Source organism: Arachis stenosperma, chromosome 6, assembly GCF_014773155.1.
Source record: "Arachis stenosperma cultivar V10309 chromosome 6, arast.V10309.gnm1.PFL2, whole genome shotgun sequence".
NCBI classification, from domain to species: Eukaryota; Viridiplantae; Streptophyta; class Magnoliopsida; order Fabales; family Fabaceae; genus Arachis; species Arachis stenosperma.
Window position 1 is genome coordinate 101,818,378 of NC_080382.1, and position 9,279 is coordinate 101,827,656.

At 40.1% G+C, this 9,279-nt stretch overlaps 1 non-coding gene across 1 annotated transcript; it reads right to left on the bottom strand.

Annotated features, from left to right (window-relative positions):
- Positions 1–2,448: 2,448 nt before the first annotated feature.
- On the bottom strand, positions 2,449–2,556 carry LOC130937385 (small nucleolar RNA R71). The gene has a single exon (XR_009068607.1). It is a non-coding gene; the product is annotated as a small nucleolar RNA R71 (small nucleolar RNA).
- Between the last annotated feature and the right edge of the window lie 6,723 nt (positions 2,557–9,279).

Below are 9,279 nucleotides of genomic sequence, written 5' to 3' on the forward strand. Positions count from 1 at the left end.
AAAGGAGTAAGAAGGATTGGATGAAGACAGTAGGAAAGCAGAGAGACGGAAGGGAAGGCATCTTCATACGCTTATCTGAAGTTCCTACCAATGAATTACATAAGTATCTCTATCTTTATCTTTATGTTTCATTCATCATCTATACCCATCTGAGTCTGCCTGACTGAGATCTACAAGGTGACCATAGCTTGCTTCATACCAACAATCTCCGTGGGATCGACCCTTACTCACGTAAGGTATTACTTGGACGACCCAGTGCACTTGCTGGTTAGTTGTGCAAAGTTGTGTTTATGCCATGGTATTGAGTACCAAGTTCTTGGGGCCATTACTAGGGATTATTTGAGTTGTGAAAAGTAGTGATCACAATTTTGCACACCAAGTTTTTGGCGCCGTTGCCGGGGATTGTTTTGTGTATGGACAACTGACGGTTCATCTTGTTGTTTAGATTAGGTATTTTTCTTCAGAGTTCTTAAGAATGAATTCTAGTGTTTCAAGGTGATGTTCTTATCATCACCAAAGCTGATTGATTCTCATCAATTTAGCTCTTGAATGCAATGTCCTGCTGAAGCTTGGCTAGCCATGTCTAATTCCTTTAGACTAAAGCTTTAAACTAACATTGCATGATTCCTGGAATTCTCATTAAGAATTTTGATACCTTTATTTTCTTTTCTATATAATTTTCGAAAAAAAAATTTAAAAAATTACAAAATCATAAAAACCAAAAATATTTTATGTTTCTTGTTTGAGTCTAGTGTCCCATCTTAAGTTTAGTGTCAATTGCATGCATTCATTCATGTGTCTTAAGGATCTTCAATATGTTATTGATGATTTCTTACTCTAATCTTTAAATTCTCTTGACTTGAGTGTTTTGTGTGTCTCATATGCATTCTCATTAGTATCAGTAGTATACAAACTGCTAAGTTTGGTGTCTTGCATGCATTGTTATTTGATTTTAGTTGCATTTTGATTATTAAAAAATCCAAAAATATTTTTAATTTGTGTCTTCTCAAGTCAATGATACAGAGAATTGAAGATTCAGAACATACAGCAGAGGAATTGCACAGAAAAAGCTGGGCGTTCAAAACGCCCAGTGAAGAAGGACAGACTGGCGTTTAAACGCCAGCCAGGGTACCTGGTTGGGCGTTTAACGCCCAAAAGGGTAGAGTTTTGGGCGTTAAACGCCAGAATGTGCACCATTCTGGGCGTTTAACGCCAGGATGGCACAAGGGGGAGGATTTTGTTTTCAAATCAATTTTTTTTCAAGTTTTCAAAGTTTTTCAAAATCAAATCTTTTTCAAATCATATCTTTTCAATCAAATGTTTTCAAAATCAATTTCTTTCCTTTTTCAAAGATACTTGCTATCAATTAATGATTTGATTCAACATTTCAAGTATGTTGCCTTTTCTGTTGAGAAAGGTTTAATGTTTGAATCATATCTTTTTTTTGTTAGGCAAGTCATTAATTTTTAAAATCAAATCTTTTTAAAAAAAATATTTTCAAATCATATCTTTTCAATCACGTCTTTTTAAAACTAATCATATCTTTTTAATCACATCTTTTTCAAAATAGTTTTCAATCAAATCTTTTTGATTTCTAATTTCAAAATCTTTTTCAAAAAAAAAAAACACTTGATTTCTTTTCCACTTTCATTTTCGAAAATCAAGTAGTGTTTTTCAAAAAAATTTCAAAATCCTTAACTTAATTTTCGAAAAAGCTCCTCCTCTCTTCTCACATCCTTCTGTTTATGGAGTACCACTCCTTCTCAATGCACAATTCGAACTCTGTTTGATTAAGTTCGAATTCTTCTACCTCTTTTTTCTATTTTTCTGTTCTTCTAACACCTCAAGGAATCTCTATACTGTGACATAGAGGATTCCACATTTTCTTGTTCTCTTCTCTTTCATATGAGCAGGAGCAGAGACAAAGGTATTCTTGTTGAAGCTGACCCTGAACCTGAAAGGACCTTGAAGCAAAAGCTAAGAGAAGCTAAGGCACAATTCTCTATAGAGGACCTAACAGAAATCTTCAAAGAAGAAGAACCCATGGCAGCCGAAAATAACAACAATGCAAACAATGCAAGGAAGGTGCTGGGTGACTTTACCGCACCTACTCCCGACTTCTATGGGAGAAGCATCTCTATCCCTGCCATTGGAGCAAACAACTTTGAGCTTAAGCCTCAATTAGTTTCTCTAATGCAACAGAATTGCAAGTTCCATGGACTTCCACTGGAAGATCCTCATCAGTTCTTAGCTGAATTCTTGCAAATCTGTGACACTGTCAAGACTAATGGGGTTGACCCTGAGGTCTACAGACTTATGCTATTCCCTTTTGCTGTAAGAGACAGAGCTAGGACATGGTTGGACTCACAACCTAAAGAAAGCCTGGACTCATGGGAAAAGCTAGTCAATGCCTTCTTGGCAAAGTTCTTTCCACCTCAAAAATTGAGTAAGCTTAGAGTGGAAGTCCAAACCTTCAGACAGAAGGATGGAGAATCCCTCTATGAAGCTTGGGAAAGATACAAACAATTGATCAGAAAATGTCCTTCTGACATGCTTTCTGAATGGAGCATCATAGGTATTTTCTATGATGATCTCTCTGAACTATCCAAGATGTCTTTGGATAGCTCTGCTGGAGGATCTCTTCATTTGAAGAAGACGCCTACAGAAGCTCAAGAGCTGATTGAAATGGTTGCAAATAACCAATTCATGTACACTTCTGAAAGGAATCCTGTGAACAATGGGACTAATCAGAAGAAAGGAGTTCTTGAGATTGATGCTCTGAATGCCATTCTGGCTCAGAACAAGATATTGACTCAACAAGTCAATTTGATTTCTCAAAGTCTGTCTGGAATGCAAAATGCACCAAGCAGTACTAAGGATGCTTCATCTGAAGAAGAAGCATATGATCCTGAGAACCCTTCAATGGAAGAGGTGAATTACCTAGGAGAACCCTATGGAAACACCTATAATTCTTCATGGAGAAATCACCAAAATTTCTCATGGAAGAATCAAGAAAGACCTCAACAAGGTTTTAACAACAATAATGGTGGAAGAAATAGGTTTAGCAATGGCAAGCCTTTTCCATCATCTTCTCAGCAACAGACAGAGAATTCTAAGCAGAACCCTTCTGACTTAGCAACCATGGTCTCTGATCTAATCAAAACCACTCAAAGTTTCATGACTGAAACAAGGTCCTCCATTAGAAATTTGGAGGCACAAGTGGGACAGCTGAGCAAGAAAGTTACTGAACTCCCTCCTAGTACTCTCCCAAGCAACACAGAAGAAAATCCAAAAGGAGAGTGCAAGGCCATCAACATGGCCGAATTTGGAGAGGAAGGAGAGGAAGTGGACGCCACTGAGGAAGACCTCAATGGGCGTGCACTGACGTCCACTGAGTTCCCCAATGAGGAACCATCGGAATCTGAGGCTCAAAATGAGACCATAGAGATTCCACTGGACTTACTTCTGCCATTCATGAGCTCTGATGAGTATTCTTCCTCTGAAGAGGATGAGTATGTCACTGAAGAGCAAGTTGCTAAATACCTTGGAGCAATCATGAAGCTAAATGACAAGTTATTTGGAAATGAGACTTGGGAGAATGAACCTCCTTTGCTCACCAAAGAACTGGATGACTTGTCTAGGCAGAAATTACCTCAAAAGAAACAAGATCCTGGGAAGTTTTCAATACCTTGTACCATAGGCACCATGACCTTCAAGAAGGCTCTGTGTGACTTAGGGTCAAGTGTAAACCTCATGCCTCTCTCTGTAATGGAGAAGCTAGGGATCTTTGAGGTGCAAGCTGCAAGAATCTCATTAGAGATGGCAGACAACTCAAAAAAACAAGTTCATGGACTTGTAGAGGATGTTTTGGTGAGGATTGAAGACCATTACATCCCTGCTGATTTCATAGTCCTAGAGACTGGGAAGTGCATGGATGAAACCATCATCCTTGGCAGACCCTTCCTAGCCACAGCAAAGGCTGTGATTGATGTTGATAGAGGCGAACTGATCATTCAAGTGAATGAAGAATCCTTTGTGTTTAAGGCTCAAGGATATCCCTCTGTCACCATGGAGAGGAAGCATGAAGAGCTTCTCTCAAATCAGAGTCAAACAGAGCCCCCACAGTCAAACTCTAAGTTTGGTATTGGGAGGCCACAACCAAACTCTAAGTTTGGTGTTGAACCCCCACATTCAAACTCTAAGTTTGGTGTTGGGAGGTTCCAACATTGCTCTGAGAAAATGTGAGGCTCCATGAGAGCCATCTGTCAAGCTACTGACGTTAAAGAAGCGCTTGTTGGGAGGCAACCCAATGTTATATGTTATCTATTTCTCTTTGTTATTTTATGTTTTTTTTGTAGGTTGATGATCATAAGAAGACACAAAATCAATTGAAAAAGCAAAAACAGAATGAAAAACAGGAAGAAAAACAGCACACCCTGGAGGAAGAACCCGCTGGCGTTTAAACGCCAGTGAGGCTAGCAGTTGGGCGTTTAACGCCCAGTCTGGCACCATTCTGGGCGTTTAACGCCAGAAAGGGGCACCAGACTGGTGTTAAACGCCAGAAAAGGGCAAGAACCTGGCGTTAAACGCCAGGAATGGGCACCAGCCCGGCGTTTAACGCCAGAAATGGCTCAAAACGTGATTTTGAATGCCATTTGGTGCAGGGATGACTTTTCCTTGACACCACAGGATCTGTGGACCCCACAGGATCCCCACCAACCCCACCACTCTCTCTCTCTTCTTCACCCATTCACCAATCACCTCAAATCCTCTTCCCCAAAAACCCTTCACCTATCAAACCCCTTCTTCCTCTTCACCACTCACATCCATCCTTCATAAAACCCCACCTACCTCACCATTCAAATTCAAACCACTTTCCCACCCAAACCCACCCTCACTTGACCAAACCATGACCCCCCTCTCCTATATATACCCTTCTTCACCCCTTCATTTTCACACAACCTAAACATCACTTCTCCCCCTCTTTGGCCGAACACAAAAGCCATTCCCTTCTTCCTCATTTCTTCTTCTTCTACTCTCTTCTTTCTTCTTTTGCTCGAGGACGAGCAAACCTTTTAAGTTTGGTGTGGTAAAAGCGTTGCTTTTTCGTTTTTCCATAACTATTTATGGCATCCAAGGCCGGAGAAACCTCTAGAAAGAGGAAAGGGAAGGCAAAAGCTTCCACCTCCGAGTCATGGGAGATGGAGAGATTCATCTCAAGGGTGCATCAAGACCACTTCTATGAAGTTGTGGCCTTGAAGAAGGTGATCCCCGAGGTCCCTTTTTCACTCAAAAAGAGTGAATATCCGGAGATCCAACATGAGATCCGAAGAAGAGGCTGGGAAGTCCTTACCAACCCCATTCAACAAGTCGGAATCTTGATGGTTCAAGAGTTCTATGCCAATGCATGGATCACCAAGAACCATGATCAAAGTGTGAACCCGGATCCAAAGAATTATCTTACTATGGTTCGGGGGAAATACTTGGATTTTAGTCCGGAAAGTGTAAGGTTGGCATTCAATTTGTCCATGATGCAAGGAAATGAACATCCTTACACTAGAAGGGTCAACTTTGATCAAAGGTTGGACCAAGTCCTCACAGTCATATGTGAAGAGGGCGCCCAATGGAAGAGAGATTCAAGAGGGAAGCCGGTTCAATTGAGAAGGCATGACCTCAAACCCGTGGCTAGAGGATGGTTGGAGTTTATCCAACGCTCAATCATTCCCACTAGCAACCGGTCAGAAGTTACTCTAGACCGGGCCATCATGATTCATAGCATCATGATTGGAGAAGAAGTAGAAGTTCATGAGGTTATAGCCCAAGAACTCTATAAGGTGGCGGACAAGTCCTCTACCTTAGCAAGGTTAGCCTTTCCTCATCTCATTTGTCACCTCTGTTATTCAGTTGGAGTTGACATAGAAGGAGACATCCCCATTGATGAGGATAAGCCCATCACTAAGAAAAGGATGGAGCACACAAGAGACCCCACTCATCATGAGATCCCTGAGATGCCTCAAGGGATGCACTTTTCTCCACAAAACTATTGGGAGCAACTGAACACCTCCCTAGGAGAATTGAGTTCCAACATGGGACAACTAAGGGTGGAGCATCAAGAACACTCCATCATCCTCCATGAAATTAGAGAAGATCAAAGAATCATGAGAGAGGAGCAACAAAGACAAGGAAGAGATATTGAGGAGCTCAAGCACTCCATAGGATCTTCAAAAGGAAGAAAGAGCCACCATCACTAAGGTGGACCCGTTCTTTAATCTCCCTTGTTCTTTATTTCCTGTTTTTCGAAAATTAATGCTTATGTTTGTCCATGTTTGTGTCTTGTGATCATTAGTGTCTTAGTGTCTATGCCTTAAAGTTATGAATGTCCTATGAATCCATCACCTTTCTTAAATAAACAAATGTTCTTAATTGAAAAAGAAAAAGAATTGCATGAATTTTGAATTTTATAGCAGTTTAATTATTTTGATGTGGTGGCATTACTTTTGTCTTCTGAATGTATGCTTAAACAGTGCATATGTCTTTTGAATTTGTGGTTCATGAATGTTGGCTCTTGAAAGAATGATGAAAAAGGAGACATGTTACTGAGGATCTGAAAAATCATTAAAAATGATTCTTGAAGCAAGAAAAAGCAGTCAATACAAAAAAAAAAAGCAAGCGAAAAAAAAAACCGAAAAGAAAGAAAAAGAAAGAATAAAGTTGTGATCCAAGGCAAAAAGAGTGTGCTTAAGAACCCTGGACACCTCTAATTGGGGACTCTAGCAAAGCTGAGTCACAATCTGAAAAGGTTCACCCAATTATGTGTCTGTGGCATGTATGTATCCGGTAGTAATACTGGAAGACAGAGTGCTTTGGGCCACGGCCAAGACTCAATAAGTAGCTGTGTTCAAGAATCATCACACTTAACTAGGAGAATCAATAACACTATCTGGATTCTAAGTTCCTAAAAAAGCCAATCATTCTGAATTTCAAAGGATAAAGTGAGATGCCAAAAATGTTCAGAGGCAAAAAGCTAAAAGCCCCGCTCATCTAATTAATACTGATCTTCATAGATGTTTTTGGAATTCATTGCATATTCTCTTCTTTTTATCTTATTTGATCTTCAGTTGCTTGAGGACAAGCAACAATTTAAGTTTGGTGTTGTGATGAGCGGATAATTTGTACCCTTTATGGCATTGTTTTTAGTATGTTTTTAGTATGATCTAGTTAGTTTTTAGTATATTTTTATTAGTTTTTAGTTAAAATTCACTTTTCTGGACTTTACTATGAGTTTGTGTGTTTTTCTGTGATTTCAGGTATTTTCTGGCTGAAATTGAGGGACCTGAGCAAAAATCTGATTCAGAGACTGAAAAGGACTGCAGATGCTGTTGGATTCTGACCTCCCTGCACTCGAAGTGGATTTTCTGGAGCTACAGAAGCCCAATTGGCGCGCTCTCAACGGCGTTGGAAAGTAGACATCCTGGGCTTTCCAGCAATATATGATAGTCCATACTTTGCCCAAGATTTGATGGCCCAAACCGGCGTTCAAAGTCACCTTCAGTAATCCCAGCGTTAAACGCCGGAACTGGCACCAAAATGGGAGTTAAACGCCCAAACTGGCATAAAAGCTGGCGTTTAACTCCAAGAAGAGTCTCTACACGAAAATGCTTCATTACTCAGCCCAAGCACACACCAAGTGGGCCCGGAAGTGGATTTTTATGTCATTTACTCATCTCTGTACACCCTAGGCTACTAGTTCTCTATATATAGGACCTTTTACTATTGTATTATCATCTTGGTTCTTCTGGTTCCCTCTCTGGGGCCGAAGCCAATGATCACTCTTGTTCTTATGTATTTTCAACGGTGGAGTTTCTACACACCATAGATTAAGGTGTGGAGCTCTGCTGTACCTCGAGTATTAATGCAATTACTATTGTTCTTCTATTCAATTCCGCTTGTTCTTTATCCAAGATATTCATTTGCACCCAAGAACATGATGAATGTGATGATTATGTGACACTCATCATCATTCTCACTTATGAACAAGTGACTGACAACCACTCTGTTCTACAAGCAAACAAGGCTCTAATGTTTATCTCTTGGATTCTTTAACCGGAATCTTCGTGGTATAAGCTAGAACTGATGGCTGCATTCAAGAGAATCCGGAAGGTCTAAACCTTGTCTGTGGTATTCTGAGTAGGATTCAATGATTGAATGACTGTGACGTGCTTCAAACTCCTAGCAGGTGGGGCGTTAGTGACAGACGCAAAAGAATCACTGGATTCTATTCCGGCCTGACCGAGAACCGACAGCTGATTAGCCATATGCTGTGATAGAGCATAGGAACATTTTCACTGAGAGGATGGGAGGTAGCCACTGACAACGGTGAAACCCTACATACAGCTTGCCATGGAAAGGAGTAAGAAGGATTGGATGAAGACAGTAGGAAAGCAGAGAGATGGAAGGGAAGGCATCTTCATACGCTTATCTGAAGTTCCTACCAATGAATTACATAAGTATCTCTATCTTTATCTTTATGTTTCATTCATCATCTATACCCATCTGAGTCTGCCTGACTGAGATCTACAAGGTGACCATAGCTTGCTTCATACCAACAATCTCCGTGGGATCGACCCTTACTCACGTAAGGTATTACTTGGACGACCCAGTGCACTTGCTGGTTAGTTGTGCAAAGTTGTGTTTATGCCATGGTATTGAGCACCAAGTTCTTGGGGCCATTACTAGGGATTATTTGAGTTGTGAAAAGTAGTGATCACAATTTCGCACACCAGTTGGTCTTGACTCTAAGTATCATGTCTCAAAGCAGCTTTTTAAGATAAGCTTTTAATCAATACTCCTAAACCAGTTGGTCTAAGGTATTAGGTGTTGAAACACCCCTTAGGATTTACTTACTCAAGCCTCTCTCTTTGAAACAAATCTACCACAAGCATTTAGCTAGGACAATAACTCTTTGAGTTCTTGTTTCTTTCTTTTTTTCTTTCTAGCAATTGATGCTCAGAGCCTTGGACCTTGTTCTTTGTTTTTCTTTTTCTTTTGTTTTCTTTTATTACTGCTTCTTGGATCAATAGATGTTTGAGAATCTCCATAATACTTCTTTGAACTCTATTTCCTGCCTATGAGCTCCCATGCAAGTTTTCATAAACATGCAACCTCAATACACAATCATGCAACTAGAACCACCACTTCTCTTAACCTTTTGCTTGCCTCAAAACAGATTTTTGATTCCTCAATCCTTCTTTTCAAAGAAATATTCATTTATGCATTTTT